General features: G+C 39.6%; 1 long non-coding RNA gene across 3 annotated transcripts in view; it reads left to right on the top strand.

The window, feature by feature from the left end:
• The first annotated feature begins 641 nt into the window (after positions 1-641).
• The window catches only part of LOC124097939 (uncharacterized), an 84001-nt gene continuing 66304 nt past the window's right edge, over positions 642-18338 (top strand). For all 3 annotated transcript variants that reach the window (XR_009227511.1, XR_006853419.2, XR_006853418.2), the window contains exon 1: positions 642-791. This is a non-coding gene — a long non-coding RNA (uncharacterized LOC124097939). The remainder of the gene's footprint in view (positions 792-18338) is intronic.

The following is an 18338-nucleotide window of genomic DNA, read 5'->3' as shown; positions in this document are numbered from 1 at the left end:
AACATTATCATCATACAATATTAAGGGATCAATGGGGCAATACATACAAAAGCTTATTTATTGCCCATCCTTCTTACACTCAATATAATCAGTGTTATTATTTGTCTTAAAATTATTTGCAACTTGATCAAAGTTCTAAGAGTTCTGATCAATAACAGAACTTACTTTACTTAATATGTTACTGATTCATTGCTGTCAATCCATAAAACAATATTTGAGATGGTGTTGAAATGATCTTTTAACATAGGCTGTAAAGATCTACCCTTGTAGAATCTAGAATCTAAAACTAGTAAATTAACATAAAAAAAGATGATTTCTAAGTTCCCCAAAATTGGACTACTTAAAATATGCAATAGGGGCAGATAAAATGATCTAATAAATCTACCTGTATATTTATTTTAAAAGACTCCAATGAGAATAAAGTGTTTCATTGTTGCATTTTCATGACTTGGACCTTAAAAGTCCCCCAAAAGCCCATGTGTTGAAGGTTTGGTCCTAACGGGCCACTAATAACTGAAAAGTAAAAGGACCTTTAAGAGGCGGGGCCTGGTGGTAGGAAGTGAGGTCACAAGGGGTGTGTCTTAGGCAGATGATATTGAGGCCAGTCTCTTCCTGCCTCTCCTCTGGGTTTCCGGGTCACCAGGAGGTCAGGGGCTGTTTCCGGAAGGAGCAGCTGCAGATCCTTGCTGGCGAAGATTTGTGTGGGTTTCCTGGCGGATCCTGGGGTTCCCGGGGCTCCGAGGCCGTGGGTCCTCCGCCGTGGTGTTCGCTGGTCGACTCCATATTCAGTAGTAAGTACCTTTCCTCTCAGGTGTTGTTTTAGGAAAGAAAACAGCTGGAGTTAATCCACCATTTATAAAGCAGCTCTAGAATAAGATGTAGGCACACGTGTGGTGAGTTTGAGCCCTTAGAACACCCAGATGTGGGATTAAAAACAGCCGTCCAACGTCCGATTTAAGAGTTTTTTTTAGTTCAATATTTTGATATACATTAAAATGAATTTAGTATATTTTAATATCCAGTTTCAATAAGCAGAGTTTGTTTTTTTTTTTAAGAATACATTAAGTATTGAGATTTCATATTCTGAGGTTCACAGTTAGCCTAAAGAACCTTTTCACTCCAGGCCGTTGGGAGGAAAAAGTACAAAGCAAGGAGAGTTTGCATTTTCTGTTTTCTTCCCTCTTGTCTTTCACCTTCAGGAATGAACCTTTTACCCAGGCCCTGACCCAGTCTGGTTGCTGGTGCATAGCTTTCTCTTCTTGCCTTTAAGAAATACTTTTGTCCTATTCCACAGGATTCAGTGCTCTGCTCTCCTGATGGTTCTGATTAAGGGTATTTTCTCTTCCTCCTGAGCTCTAGCCAGCATACCCTGTTTGAAATGGGGTTATTCGCATGCTTGGTCATCTCCCTCCGCCAGCAGCCATGCAAAAGGCACCATGCAAAAGTCTTTAATGTTTGTACACAGAGAAAGGATCAGAAGTCACCTGAAAAAAAGATAAAATTTAGTGGGATAAAGTGAGCTACAATGTAAAAGTGAGAAATTCCCATTTGGTTGTCATAGCTGCACAGCCCTGCTGGGTTTCCACACAAGAGGAGTGGAGACTATGGCCAACATTTCATGGTAAATACACCATTCTATGTAATTCAGTGGATGTTATTTTATCCTACAGAACAGCTCCAACTGCCTGAGACATCACAGATATCAGATTAATTTTTCTCCATGTTACCACCATTCCTGTTATTGTTACTATTTCTCTCGAAGTTAAAGCAGAATAATTCCAAGAGATCAACACATCATTTTGTCTTTGTTGAATCACATCTTTAAATATATTTTGGGTTTTCCTTTTTTGTGTTTGTGTGGTTTTGTTAGTTTATTTTTAGCATTAATATGGCTTAGGAGAAAAACATAAAGGCATCTCAGACTATTTTCAAAGAACTAACGTAATTACGTAAAATTAATTTTAAATGGGGAAGTAAGGATGAGAGGAGGGATGTTTTATAGAGGTGTGTTGGTGAAGTGACCTTTGTCTCTAGCTGAAATGAAAAGAAATTTCTTTATGCAGAATTTGAATTTTAGCTGCATTCTTCTTTGCTCTCTTCTTAATTTTGTTTAGTTCATCTTGAAAATTAAATTTTACCAATGGAACATTGATATAGATGGTTTGTAAGAGTTCTAACTAGAAAAAGTTTGACATAGTTTCAGTGTATGACTGGCATAAGACAACCCTGTGGAAGTCTTGAGTTCATGCTAGGAGGAAACCAAGGGGCACTGAACATGACAGAGGAGGGCTGTCTGCAGTTCCTGAAACAGTTCCTCTCAGCCATGTGGTTGGCAACATGGTAACTCATGACAAAAACAAAAATAACCTAGTACAACTCCAAAATAATCAACCTGAACAAAATAAATTTCAAATCCCTGAAAATGTTCAAAGTCATACTGTTGTTAATAAACTAAAAATATAGTTGCTCTTTCCTTGAAAATTATTGTGCTTTTTGCCACACTCTGAATTTATACACTATCACATCTTGCAGGAGAGGTGAGAGATTTGGCCAATGCCGTCTACTTAATTAATCAATTGAGAAAGAAAGAGCAAAGTACAGTCCCTTCCTCAAATCATTGGCACAACTCAAGCAAACCATAAATCCCAAGATATGGAGCATGCTTTACGTGCGTTCCTACAAGCTAAATGTACCTTGTTAGATGAAGCCAGTTGTTTACATGCATTACAGCCTATTCTCTTATTTACATGCATATTTTCAAACTTTGTATTTTAAGATAATTAGAGACTTATGTCATATTTTACATGAATTTTTTAAAGAAATATGTAGAATTTTAAAAGTTTTTTTTTTTTTTTTAAAGAAACTTTCTAGGGTTTCCTCATCATTCATGTTGTTGGAATCAAAGAATATTTTTTTCCAGAATCCTATATAGAGATAGAATCTTATTAGGAAGGATGATAAGACACTTAACAAATAAAATATACTCCCAACCCACATATAATAATACTTCCTTATTAATTTCCTTATAACTAAAGAATTAAGAGTATGTACATCTCATAGGTCATTGTGTTTAGAACTAGAGTTATCATAAAATATTTATAATAAAATAATAGTCATGGATATGCCTTCGATGTTCTGTTTATTTGATGAAATGACATATACTTATATCCTTTAAAAGTTTCATGCCCAAACACAGCAATTTCTGGAACACTCAGATTCTTATATTGTCTAAATTTTTGTAGAGTAGCACACAACAGGTGCTAAAGAAGCCATACAGGAAATAAAAAGCAAAACTGAAAATGACTGATAAATCTGTTTCTATCACATTTTTACCAAGTACTTTACAATACAAGCATGCAGGATTTTAAATCTTTAGTGTCGCACATTCTATACTGCAGTAATACAAGATAAAGAAGGCAGAGTTTGAATCTCAGCTCTGGGACACATGGAGTGATTTAAAAGAATCATTTGACCATGGCTCTTGTTTGGCGATGGGGTTGATATTGGCATTTGCAGCAGGGTAATTCTTCTTTGTCAACTCTGCCTGAAAATTTGCAGTGTGTTTACTGTCCCTTGTTCCTGATATCAAAGGTCAATACCTTCCTCCATTTATCTTGACACCAATCCCTTCTCCTGAACTCTCACATTTTGTAATGACTTGGGTAGGAGTTAGGAATGGGTGGGGGGTATCACCTCAGTTGAGAATCTATTTTAAACCATTGTCTAACTCTTATTTCTTTATTTATAAATGAGCTATTTAGTTAAAAAATAACTTCTTTTGTTTTGAATTTCTCACATTCCCCACAGCTTATAATATAAAGTAAAATCAAGTTGATGACTCTTTTAGGGTTCTTTGTGCTGCTGTTGACATTCTCTGTTTTTATTTTCCTTGACCCACAAGTATGATCTTTATGTATGATAGATTTTGGGGGGTGTTATGGTTTGGGTATGAGGTGTTCCCCCCCACTCCTCTGAACTACACAGAAAATTTCAGAGGTAAAATGATTAGATAATGAGAGCTACAACCTCACTGGTCCCTTCTGTTGAAGTGGATTAGTAGGGTGGTAACTGTAGCAGATGGGCATGACGAGGAGGTGGTCACTGGTTGACGGGCTGGAAGGCTCACCTTCCCCACAGCCCCTTCCCCTGGGTCTTCCTCTGTTTCCTGGCTGTTGTGAGCCAAGGCACTGTCTTCTGCTGTGCTCCTTCGTGATGAGGCTCTGCCTCTCCTCCATTCAGAGCAGTGCAACTAGCTGGCCCTGAACTGAATCTCTGAAATCAGGAGCCCAACTCCTCTAAGTTGCACTGATCCAGTGTTTCGGTCGCAGCAATGAAAAGCTGACCAACACAGAGGGCACTGGGAAGGAAGGGGGTGAACAGCCAGGGCAGAGCTCACAGCAGGACAGGACAATCAGATTCTTTCTCTGCCATGTTCATTCATCAAAATCCTCCTTAATTTTCAAAGCACAATAAAAATGCTAACTCTGAACTCTTTCATTTTCTTTCTATGTGCCCCTCTTTTAGTAAACTTATACTTAGGTATTTACTGTGAAACTTGCAGACAGATTCATCACAGTGTATAGTAATCAGTCTCAACATAACAAGGCTAATTTTAATAAGAATAAATACCAAAACTTTCCTGGTGTATATAAGAAAATAACTTCATAGAATCATGTATTTATCAGCAGCATATCTTTAAAAGACTATGAAAAATTATTAAAAACTTCTATAAGATGTAGCAGTCAAAAGGAAACTAACTGTGGCTATGATTATAGGGTGTTTTAAAAAGAGAACCAGCAAAATATTCCTGAGATTTTGCTCTTCCCTCACTTGGAGTCCTGGGGCTTCTTTCTCTGCCTCAGATTCTTTGTGAGCCAATCATACAGAAGCAAAGACTGCTAAGAGCAGAATTCGGAATAAGCTGAAGCTGATCTTTGGTGGTCGCCTTTGATCTCTCTCTTTTTGATTTCGCATCCACTTTCTCTTGTGAAATTTAATTTAGTCTTATTTGAGGACATTCCCACTCGATTTGTGACTGAGCTCCACCTTTTTCAATGCAAGGCAGGCTGGGTGGAATGCATAAACATAGGTGACCTTTACCTAAAGATGAAATCGTGAGAGACGCGTGATGTTGAAAGGATTCATGTGTGCGCAGATGGCAGGTCCCAGCGTCTCCAGCCGCTGCCACCACCTCATTTCCTCCTGCCACATCGCTTTGCTTCAGCGTTCCCTCATGGTCTTCTTCAGGATGTTTCAATTGGCAGGAACATTTCCAAATGAAATCCTTACTAAGGTGAAGTAAAACGATTTTCTCCTTCAAGGTCTGAATTTAGGAACCTGTCTTTCCTCATGACAGCTGATGACATCTCCGGTGTCTAGGAACAGAAGGGAGAATCCATCTGTTGGCAGGAAGAGGAAAAAAAAAGATGTATGCAAGGTGCTGTACATTTATAATTTATTCCAAACACTCGAGACGGGAAGTGCTTGAGTTGAAGAGGTAATGCTGAATTTCTAGTGCATGTTCTCTATTATTGCAAGCAAAAGTCACATTTATAGGCAACTTAAAGGATGACACTTTGAATAGCCATTTTTCTTTTACAAAGTCAATTATATTTTTTCAAAAAAGTATATAATCCTTAACATTAAAGCTCATGACAGGTTGGAAAAATAGGTTACAGTGCATATTAAAATGATCACTGCCATTTAGTCTGTTTCCATGATCATTTTAGATTCCCTGATGCAGAAAGAAAAGCATATTGAAATGTGCCCTTTAACTTAGAATCTTAGTGTATTTCTTTTTATATATTTGGTGCTTTGAAAAATATTAATTTTGTCTTAGGAAAATATGTGCCTACCAGGCTCATGAAAGTGACTGAATCAGCAGAGTAACCTGTCTGACTTCTACATGTCACAAGTTGATCACTACCTAAAAAACTGGCTCTTGTGAGCTGTCTGGGTTGGATCATTTTAATGATGTGTTACAAAATATATCTGAGCTGCTATAAACAATCTCTTCTTTGTTTAAGAGAAAGTAAAAGAAAACCAACAAGAGCAAGTAAAATGCTTCCTGTTGCAAAGTGGTCGCCCTCGAAAGCAGTTCATGTCCTTCTCTCAAAGCCCCTCTTTACTCATCACCAGCAGTCGCCCACACCCATGGCAGGGTGTGTGAGTGTGTGCACACATGTCCATCTCCTCTTCATGGTTATTGAAATCATCTGATATATTTCCATACATGTTGGGAAAAATACGATTCTTCAAGACTGGTCATTTATGTTTTAATGTATAGAAACAAATGGTCTGAAAAGACTTAGAAAGCATGGAAACCTTTACCTTGTCAAGTTTGATGTAGTAAAAACAGCTATGAGCATTCTTTAGTCCTAGTTCCCAGCTCCCTTGTGAAAATCATTTAGTGGACATAAATGAAACCTATCATATATGTTCGGTAGAGTTCATGTAAGTGAGTGTGTGCCTGGCACATTGCAGGTGCCCAGCAACAGTGGTGGTTTAACCCTGACTTGAAACTAATCTGTTGTTCACTATGAGAATCAAAATAGTAGTTCAAAAGCCTATCATCATTCAGACCTCAACCAACCATATATAACTTCAAAAAGGAAACTAAAGCAAAGAGTCTTTAATGGAAGAAAGACACTCAAAACAAGATTCAAGTGAATCACTGGGGATTTTGAATATGTACTTTTTCATACAATTGCTCTGGATCAATGTTGTGATGGTTTGGTGTTGAACTTGTCCTTTCTTGGTCAAAGTTCTCCCTTGAATAATGGAAACCAATAGACTGAGGCTTAAATTTTCTCTTTCTCTTTCTACCCCCCAGCTTAGCACAGTAATGAGATAGATAGGAGGAAAACTTAATTAACAGAGAAAAGCTGTATGATTTGCCTGGATTAAAATGCAGCTGCATGGAGGGGGAGGCACACTTTCTAATTCATGGAAAAGAGTCACTTGCTTTAATTTAAATGAGATAAAAAGCCGCATGTTTCTTATTCATTCACTGAAGTTTCTGTTGGATCCCATAGTCTCTGAATAGGCATTATTTTCACACAGGATCAAACTTGAGATTCAAAAAAATAGGAGTCATTGACTTCGTGTTTCTTTTTTATGGATGAGACCATTGAAATATCAAGACAGAAGGTGTTTTTTTTTTTTCTTAATGGGAAGAAATTTAGGGGATCCCTTTTCCTCTGGAACCAATTGAGGCTAGTATGCATTCAAGACTTACGCTTAGAAGGCACACTCTGATTGAGCCAGTACGGTTGTTGGAGATCCTCTATGACATCCAGTTTTTTCCTAACTTGTAGTGAGTCTGTTGAATTGGGTGCCCAAGGCCAAAGTTGAACAGGAGGCATACAGTGCACACAGAGGGAATCCTGTGGGAATAGACCTCAGCAGTTTACTCTGCCTGATAGATTCCAGAACGTGGGGGTCACACCCTTCACCAGGAACTGGAGCCGCGATTAACAACAACTTCACATATTCTAGAGTTTTCCTAGAGCTCACGATTGCCACTGCAGCACCAGTTCTGGGGAAGCAACACTCATGCACACACACAACACACACACATGGACACACAACACATGCACACTCACAAGAAACACATATGCACACACATACACAACACTTGCACACACATACACAAACATACGCTCTGGAGTCCCTTCTCCATCTCATTGCCTGCCTCTAGGCTCATCCAAATGGCTAGGCCTCTCAGCCTGCTGGACATAGGCGTCCAACTGGGCAGCTGTCCCAGAGGGCAGCTTGCTTTCCCTGGATCTCAGAACTCTGTTTCAGTCAAAGTTAGCTAAGTAACTAATGTGTGCTAGTGCTGTGTCTATTCAAAGGAACGAACAGATTGAAGCTTCTAGCAGAAGACAGGGATGCCCTCTTTCACCACTTCTATTTAACATAGTTCTTGAAACACTAGCCAGAGCAATTAGATGAAAGAAATTAAAGAGATACGGATAGGTAAAGAAGAACACAAATTAGCAGTATTTATGGATGATATGTTTCTATACCTAGAAGACCCCAAAAATTCCACCAGAAAACTTCTGGAACTAGTAAGTGAATTCAGCAAAGTAGCAGGATACAAAAATCAACACCCATAAATCAAAGGTATTTCTGTATATCAGTGACAAATCCTAGCAGCTGTGGCTCTCAGCAGTTGCTTTCAAGTTGAACCCCTCAAACTTAAAGTATTTGGAATAGCCTGGGGATCTTGCTGCAAAGCAGGTCCGATGCACTGGGTCCTGGGTACAGGTTGAGAGTCTGCTAAGAGTCTGATAAGCTCCCAGGTGAAGCCGACTGCTGATCCTCAGACAACAGTTTACAGTGGTTTTTGAAAGAACTTAGCACAACCTTGGAATACCTTATGTCCAGTCCTTGCTGAGAAAACTTGTAGATGTACCGTGCCAAACAGTTATTTGTACAGTGTTCATTTGTTCTTTCATTCTTGTCTTTTTTTGGGGGGTGGGGGTGGGGGGTTGACCCAGGGGTGCCATATCACTGGGCTACATTCCCAGCCCTTTTTATTTTTTAATCTTGAGTCAGGGTCTTGCTACGTTCTGGAGGCAGGCCTTAATCTTGCAATCCTTCTGCCTCAGCCTTTCCGGGTAGCTTAACTGTTGGAAGCAATTCTATACAACACCACTTGTAGATGTTTCTTGTTTTCACTCAAGCCTTGCTGTGCTTGGGAGAAAGAGGGCACAGGTCTCCTGAGCCTTTCCTGCCTCAGTATAAGTCCTCAAGTTACCCAGGGATGCTCTGCCTGATGTTGGAGTGCAAAGTCCTTTGAGCACACCTAGAAGTGTAAAGTCAGACAGCTTGTTGATGCAGCCCCTGCCTTGCACACCACTCTTATTCAGACACAGTTGGCAAGGGAGTACCAGGCCCAGTGAGTCCTTGGAATGACATTGAGCTCTTCATGCATGTTTTACCCAGCAGGCTTTTTAAAATTTTTTTATTTTTTTTTTTATTTTAATGGTGACTGTTTTCCTCAAGAGCTATAGAAAACAGTGTCCAGCACTAGTTGTCAGGGTCAGTGCTCCAGTGTCATCTTCTAATCTTCTAAATGAATTGCTGGCCCACTCTTGATGGAGGATAAGACAGCCTCTTCCTCTGTTGTAGCCCACCCCCAGCCTTATTATCATCTCCTGACTTCCAGGTCTCTCTTCCACATTTACTGAGCCTCTGCGCCTAGCTTGTGACTTTCTCTTCTGTGTGTGTTGACACTATCCTTCACAGACCTTCACATATCCGTCTGTTGGCCCCTGTGTTTCCACAACAGTTTCTCAACTAACCATTACTCTCTGTGAGTGCCCTGGAATTAGGAGTTTTGTTAATCTCAACAAAGATGATTTCACAGAGGATGTCATGATTCTCAATCCTGCTAATGGACTGCATGCTTCTCTTCTGTCCTTCCTGTCCTTGCATCTCTGCATGAGTTCCACTTCCACCCAAGGTCTGCAGCTTCACTTGAACCCAGTGCCTGCCTGGAGCTCACCAGTTTTTCTCTCTCCTCTGTCTTTATTTTCTCCAGCATATAAACTTCCTTAAACATTTGTAAGTAAAAATTTTCTCTGACAATTTGGTTTTTATTTCTCTTCTTCATTCAATGGCAAAATAACTAGAAAGAACATTCTGAACTTGAGACTTCCAATTTAACTCTCATTCAGTTTCTCATCTAATGAAGGTGGTTTCTGCATCCATCATCCTACAGAGTCAGATCTTGCCAAGATTATCAAAGATGCAAGCTGCTACATGCAAGGGGCATTTTTAAGTCATGACCTTGAACTTTCTGAGGAGTCAGCTGTGTAAATTATATCTCCATTTTTTTTAATTTCTTCACTGTCTTCTGGTTTGTCACTTCTTCCTGAATTTTCTTTTCTGTCTCTGGCCATGTTAGTATTGTCTGACTTTACATAACCAAGAGCTTCCAGTACTGTAATGTGGTAAAAGTAGCTTATAGTTGTGTCAGAGATCCCCTTGCCACCGAATGGACTGTGGGACTGGGGCAGAAGTAGGTCTTGGAGAGTTGACTCTGGTCATTTTCTCTGTGTGCTATTATATTGATTCTCAATCTCTACAACATTATGCTGATGTCAAGTACCTGGGTTAAGATCTTTGTGAAGTCCACCTCTCTTGCCACTATGCTGCCTGCCCCAGTTGACCTTCCTATCTCCATGCCTACACGACTTCCGTATCTAGTTCTGAGCTGTACTCCAGAGTTGCAAAGGCAACTGCTGCTTTTCCAAAACAACTTGTTGATTTCTCAGACAACGCAGATCTGATGTTTTCAAAATGTCCCATGCTGAACTTATTATCCTTTATTCCCCAAATGGATCTTTTGGCTTCAGTTTGCATATTGAAGAATGATCCAGGCTTCTGACAAGTTTCAAAAGCACATACCGGTGGTCATGCTTTCTACTGTTTTCTTGCTAGCTGTCCTATCTTGATGTTAAAGTGCTGCTATGACTTCTGATCACCTCTTACCTCTTAACACAGGTCTTAGTAGGTCAGCATTAGTTTAAAGATCTCCCAGAAACTCCTAACATAGATCTTATTAGGTTAGCATTAGCTTAAATATCTCCCAGAAACTCTCAGTTGTCATTAGGAGATATCCAAGATCATCTTGACGATGCACAAGGCCCTTGATGGTTCCGACCCCCATTAGATCAGCTTTATTTATCATGCTTTCCCTTTCCCAGTATCACATAAACTCTCTCACCTCCAGCCATACTAAACTCTTTGCAAAATGTATCATGTTTTCTAATTTTCATTTTTTCTCTCTTGCATATTCTTTCACTGATTCGAAAAATCATCTTTATTTTTTATGATGTACCTAAAGTGTTCTTCAACTTGTCATTCTTTTAAAATCTTCTGTAGCCTCCTTAGTATCCTGAACTTCACTTTACCAAAGTATTTGCCACTCTATGTTGTGATTGTTCATTTCCACGGCTTTCCAGTCGCACTGTGATGCCTAGATGGCAGGAATCCTGTCTAATTCATTGGTATATCTCTTCCTTTTATCATAATATCAAGTGCTATGGGTAGAAATTCATTCCCCTAATAGGTTAATTGAAGTTGTAACTGCAAGTACCAGTATGTATTCTTATTTGGTAATAGGATCTTTGCAAATTTAAACAAGTTAAGATGAGGTCACTGTGGACGGCCCCAATATACCGTGACTAGATTATATTCTCCATATAAAGAGAGGAAAGGTGGACAGACACATAGGAAGACAGTGGGAAGGCATGCAGGGAGAACCTTGTGGTGATGAAGGCAGAGATGGGAGTTTAGGCGTGTGCAAGGTAAGGAGCACCAGAAGCTGCCCACGAGTCACCAGAATCCAGAAAAGGCAAGGGAGGATTTCCCTACAGGGATCAGAAGGAAGATGGTCCTGCTGACACCTTGACTTCAAACTTCTAACTGCCAGTACTTTGAGACAGTACATTTCAGTTTGTGGCTCTTGGTTACAGGAGCAGTAAGAAACTAACATGGAGCAATAACACACAAAACAAGTACTCAAAGTACTAAATGTGTGGGGCCTTTGCTTCTATAATTTGGTCAGAAGAAGACGTGACATTCTTGCTTTTAAAATGCAGGTGATGGTTGAAATACAAGACACTTAGATAGTAAATATTAAAAAATGTTATTTATTATTATTGCTCTCATTATCCCACATGGCATTTGAAAAGGCACTGTCACACCAGGGCATTTGGCATGAGGCACCAGATCCCAGCCCTCATACCCCATCCAGGCTTCCTGCTTGGCTCACTGTTTAGAGCTAGACACACACTGGCAGCCGTGACAGGGCTTGGCTTTGGGCCACGCTTTTTTCCCTAAGAATGAGCCTCTGAAATTGTGATGTAAGGAACAGAAAACAAACAAAATAAAATGCATGATTCATTTTAGATAAATACATTATTGGCTTTATTAGCAGCATCATAAGAATGACCTTTTTCTCTAAGTAAACTTGTCAAGAAAAACCCAAATTTCAGAAAATAAATGTCCTTCACATCACATAAGAATACTGATTTTATAAAACGTTGCTATAGAAAATAGTTTTTTGAAGTTGAATAAAAATATGAGTGTATTTAAAATTCTTGTCCATATACCTAATCCACAGACAATGTGAGCACTCTGACCATGGGTAAGTACTGAAGAACTTGCAGATTACTCTTTCTGATTGCTCTCTCTTCAGAGGGACCATCTCCAACCTTTAAGGAGTGGCTGACCTAATACTATGCAGGTAGTTCCCTCGCCCTCACTAGATCCTGGTCACATAATTGAAACTAATAATATAAAAATTCTAAATCACAGATGACAAATTTAAAATTCTTGCCACTTTCAAGAAGGCTCAGAATCACCAGATTGTCCCTGGTTCTCATCCGTGCGTGTGATTATACTTGAAGGGATTACTAGGGAGTCCACTTGGGAGGCTGGTCAGTGAGGCCACTAGTACATCAAGTGAAAAACTGCCATTCCATACAGAGTAAGGGTGACCTCGACACCGAGTTTGCTTGTGCTGTGGCTGTGACTGACGTCCTATCCTGGCAAGTGACACCTCACTAGTCCTGAGGATTTCATGCAATTTCTGGTTCTCTGAACCCCTCTGAGACACAGGAGAGTTCAACACAGGGCGCTCTGTAGACCATGGTGCTTCTTGAGTGCTTAGAGCTAGTTTTCAGCACCCTATTTCTTCGTATTTTCATAAAGATAGGGAACATGGAGAAAAAGAACAGTTCTGAATTTGTTACTTGCTGTCTAAAGATACCTTGAGAGGGAGTCATAAAGAAAAATGGTGAACATGGAAGTTGAGAGGAAAGCCCGAAGGACAATCTTCATTGAAAAAAGAGGTTAGACTGTTGGTTGTCCATTGCTGAAGATGTCCTGTGACTTGGAATAGCCTAGCTCTGGAAGTCTTCATGGAGTGCTGTAAAATACTGTTACACAACCAAGTTTGCTGGAGTGAAAAAGGTAAGGACAAATGAGAAGAAAGGAAAATTAAAGATAAAATGTCTTTCCCTTGGTTGGTCTTGGGGGTAGGGGCAGCCCATGAAGGTACTGGTGATTTGGGCCACCAGGAGAGGGTGCTTGAGACAGAAAAGAGGTCAGGCCAACAATTAGCAAGTTCTAGTTGGTCTCACATGACTCTTTTCCTTATGTTCACACCAGCACTGTTTTCAGTTTCCATTTCAAGGTCCGCAACATTAAAGAATGGTGGAAGGGATCTCATTCCAATGGGCAAAATCAAACTCTACTTTTTTTGAGGCTGGTGGGAATATTATTTTAGGAATAACTAAGCTGTTATGAACCATTTCTGAATATCATGTGAAAAGACTATTTTTGCATAATATTGTAAGAGAAATAAAGATAGTGATTTGCAGACTGTGCTGCAAATAAACAAGACAAGCCTCATGGAAGGGTTGCTGAACCAAGCCATGAGAGATGTCTTTTAGGAAAAAGATAATCTTTTTAAGGAGGAACATTCTATTTCCAGCATATAGAAGTAGTAACAATAGTCACAGTAAGGTTAACTATAATAGATACTTGGCTATATTTGATTTGTGAAGGATGAAAATCCCATAAATCTGTTCTGTTCTTCTTTACATACTCATATTAAATTACCACTAATTGTCATTATATATATATTGAAACTAAATGTTTATTCTAATTTTCACATATTCTCAACATTAATGAGAATAATATCAATGATGATCTTTCTTATCATGTTTACATAAAATAAATTCCCAGAGAATGGTGGGGATCATCAAATGGCTGGGTGAGGTGGAGGTGACATTGGCATGTTGAACTCGAGTGTCTGTCTCATTGCACCAAAGTCAACACCCTGGGCTCCTACTCACTAAACACCAGGAGGGTGCTTTCCCCCAATTATTGGGAAAGTCCAGATCACCCCCACTCCAGCTCTGAAACATACATGTACATGTACATTTGCAAACATTCCCAATGTGGGTGGTGCTACCCCAGATTGAGGGACATAGATCTAGAATTTAAAAGTATATATTTTTTTTTAAGATAGAAAAGGCAATTTCCAAGTAGAGAATTTGTTTTTTTACTCTTTTAATTTCTCCTCCCCTCCCCTAGCTCAAGTAGTTTGCCAAACATAGAAAGAATCCCTACTTGTTGGACAGAATCCATCACTGTAACAAAGCAAGAAAATGTGTGTAGTGTCTGGCGTAGAGCAGGTGTTTCACGAACTCTAGGTTTCCTTCCATGGTATCTGCCCCTTCTTCAAAGAGGAGGGAGCCGAACAAGGAAGCATTTCACGTTGAGGTATTTTGATTAAGCCTTCATTGTTCATTTGGAAAAGGTAAGTCATTTTCTCACCCAGTGGGTCTTCAAAATAGGTTGTTCACTCCTGCTCATCACCTCTATAGACAAGGCATAATTTGTTTCATATTATCACATGGTCCAGTTTTTTGTAGCACAGTTGTGGGCAGATTTCAACTGTAGGAATTAGGGACCACTAAAGGAGGCCATGTGTGACAAGGCGCTGGCACTTTGCTGACTGATAGGGCCTGCAGTTTTATTTTTGGAATGTAGCCTAAAGCTATTATGGCTCTGGATTTTTGACAGGCATCATGCAATGCTATTTCAGAAGAAAATTTAACTTTAAAAATCAAGTAGCCTGAGGGTTTGGAATCATACTTACATTTTTAATAAGTTGTCAAAAAGTACTTTGCAGTATTCATTTGTAACTGGACTACACTCAGCAAATTTATATGTAAACTACTCAACCCCATGAACAATTCGTTGCACAAAAATGGCTAAAGGGCCTGTTATCGAGTTCATACCAAGAGAAGTAGGAGGTTCTGATTCCTGTCTATTATTTTTGTACTAGACAGACATATAATATCCTGAGTATATTTTTGTCTAGAAATAAATTGAGATAGGCCCTTTTTTGTTATTTTTTTTATTTGAACAAGCAAATAAAGTTCTCAGAATAGACTCTTCAATAAAGCTTATAATTACTCATAAGTCAGAGAGAGAGAGACTGAGAGGAGAATGCTTTGGTGAGGATTGAGAGGATGGGATCCTTTAGTGACTTAGTCATCAGCAAAGCAGGCTTCAGGGCTGATTATTTGATTACTGTCATCTGGTCAGATACATTACTAATGAAAAACATTGACTGTTCGGTTGACTCCAACATTGCTCTTGGTCTGGGAAGCACAGGCCACCTGGATTAAGCCTAGAAGAAATACAGGTTGGCCTCATGAATTCTTTGGAGATGGATGTACTACAGGGAAACAAGGGAGATGCTTTTTAGTCAGAGCCTGTTCAGAGTCTGCATCTTGAGTGTCAGTTTTCCCATGTCAAAAATTCTAGTAATTAAGAAAATCATGATAAAAGAAATAGTGCATGTTTTGTTGTGTTCTTAAGGCAATTAGACTAAGAAAATCTGTGAAAATCAACCTCCAGGATTGTTTCTGCCTTGGATAACCTTCCTTTCCTGTTCCTCAGGGCTGGGGTGCAGGGCCAGCAGAGTGGTCTAGTAAACCTGTACACATTATTCAGGCTATTCACGCCAGCAAGCTATGGGACAAACTAACACCCATGGTGTGGCGTTTGACTCATGTTTACCAGAGTTAGTCTGTGTATAGCAGGCTAGAAATCAGAACGTGAAAGTCAGCTGTTCTCTGACTAGCTGGAAGAAATACTTGGGATATATTTAAAGCCTTATCTAAAATGCAGAAATCATCTTGTACAGTTGTACTGTCGGAATGCCAAATGCATCTTAAAATGTGAGTGTCTGAGAGCTCATAGTAGTCAGATGCCTCACGGCCATCGGAGATATTCTGGAGAGGCACAATGGAATTTCAGCCCTAACTGTATAAGGTGGTTAAATTTAGCAAGGTGAATACAGAATTAAGATATTCTATAGAGTCATGGATAATCTTAGCCCTAAACAAACATTTCAGACCTTTTTCAGCAGTGGTCCAGGTTGTTTGGAGGATAAGCTTCGATTACATTCTGTTATCAAAGATGAGGGAAAGACGAAAAAATAATTAGGAAGGGTACTTTGAGAAGTCTTGAGTAACAATTAGTATATATTTTAGGATTGTTGACCAGAGGGACATTATGAGGACAATGGCATCTTCAGAAGATCCAGCAGTAATACAAAGTGGAAGACATAGGTTCAAGAATCAGTGCAGACTACGTACACCTCTGATCTTTATAATACAAAATACAAAAGCAATAGGTAGTGAAGAATAGAAGTAAAATCAGCAAAATGCTGATGCTTGGGAATTTCTTCTACTTTTCCCTCTACTTTTGTGTATGTTTAAAATTTTACTATAATTTGAAAAAAAAAAATAAAAGTAATTCTTAAAATTTTCTCTCTTGGACCTCTCTGAATAACTGATGAAGACAGCCGATACTCAGTTCAGAAATACACATTCTAAAATATTCATATATATCTACAAAGAATCATACCTCTCCCTCTCCCTTCTTCTCACCCTGGAATGCATCCACGTGTCTCATTTATATGGAAAGTTTCTCCAAGTCAGGACTTGGAGATTTTAGCCCAGGCCTTGGGATTTTCCGATATGGCTCACAGCTCTCATCCTCGCAGCCTGGCTTTAGTTCGCATTACTCTAACTTCCTCCTTTGAAGCGCCTCTCTGTGCCACATGGAACCTTCTCAGGGGTAACAGTGCTTCTTCTCTGTCCTCTGTTTACCAAGTACAGAAAGTCAAGGGCAAGTCAGAAGAAGGAAGCGGCTTATGATGCAGTGCCACAGGTCACAGCATCCCCTCCACCCCCAGCATTTTCTGAACCCCATGGTAGGAACTTAGTGGATGGCTCCTTAGCTGACTGGCCTAATATTCAAACCCAGTTGTGTGCAAAGGAAAACTGATTTGAAATGACCTAGGGAAGGAAGCAAAACACTATTGGTTAAATACTTGGATCTTGGAGTTTCAAAGACCAAAATTCAAAAATTTTGTGTTATCACCTTTGAGACCTTAAGAAACTGACTTATTTCCCTGGCCTTTTGTGTGTGTGTGTGTGTGTGTGTGTGTGTGTGTAAACTTTGTGACATTTAATTCTTAATTGTTGAAAAGATTAAAATGAGCCATTAAATATGTTTCCTGTAATTAATGGTGACTGTGTTGATGTTTCACAACATGACTTGGCCAGCTTTCTAGGTAATACCTCAAACCTCATTATTTCACCTAAGCCAAGATGTCAAGACTATCGGCAACATAACATTAAGCATGTTTACATGACACCATCTACTTTTCAGAACTTGCTTGTCCATAGGTCACTCTTTAGTGCTGATTCCACTGATTTCCCCACCTCTGAACATATCCCTGATTATCCCCCAGGCTGTCTCCAATCTTCTTACTCTATAAATGAATCCTCAGGATCCCATCTAATCTCATGCATTTAATTGCTACCCATTCACCAATGACCTACCCCCTTTGTTATCTTTAGTCCCTTATTATGTCCTAAGCTTCAGAATTTTAAATGCAAATGACAATTTCTATTTTCAGGATTGAGATTGTTACTCCCTCCCTATCTATCCCATTGCTACTAGTGTCACCACTCTTGATTGTCCATTGCACTTAAGTCATCACCAATCTTCTCTCCCTCATCACCCAAATCCAAGGAACTCTTCTGAGTCCTCCTTCTAGTGATTATCACCATCACCTCTCTCTTTTCCTCCTGCTGCCTGCTGCCACTTCCTCACTCGGGGCGTTCTCACCCTCCTCTGAGTCTCTAAACCATCCTGCTGGCTGGCTTCCCTGACTCCATTTTTCTCTCTGTACCTAAAGCCAACACTTCTCAACACGTGGCTGCTCTGAATGTGAAGCCAGCCTCACCTTCCCCTGCTTGCAGGGCAGCTTGGCACACAGTGGCCACCACAGTTGTCCTGGCCTCCATCATCTGCTCCTCCCAGGCTCATTTTATGTTTGGGCAAAACCCAAAAGCCATGGGTTTCTTTACTTAGGGAGGTTTGGTGTCCCTTTGCCTTGTATCTTGATATTCTGAGAGTATGAAATATTTCCTTTGACTTATTTTTCTTATAGTAACTCACCTTCATATTGTGAGATACTTTCTTTCTTCTTTTGCAAACATTCCCTTCATTGGCTACATTAGTTGCATAACTCTGCCCCTCCATTGCTCAGCATCCCTGTGTTGTAATGCTTGAGGTATTTCTGTGTTTCCATTTAAACTAACTCTGCAGGATCAGACATTTCATCCTAGTTACACACTGAATTCCTGTTATGTGGCACATGTTAAGAGCCTCGCAAGTGTTTATTGTACAAAATTAAATATGGTCTCTGTAATTACAGTATGTTT

Source organism: Marmota monax, unplaced genomic scaffold (assembly GCF_021218885.2).
Source record: "Marmota monax isolate L192 unplaced genomic scaffold, Marmota_monax_Labrador192_F-V1.1 WCK01_AAM20220418_F8-fsc00141, whole genome shotgun sequence".
Classification (NCBI taxonomy): domain Eukaryota; kingdom Metazoa; phylum Chordata; class Mammalia; order Rodentia; family Sciuridae; genus Marmota; species Marmota monax.
Note: the sequence above shows the minus strand (reverse complement) of the source record. Positions and strands in the feature narration are given on the sequence as shown.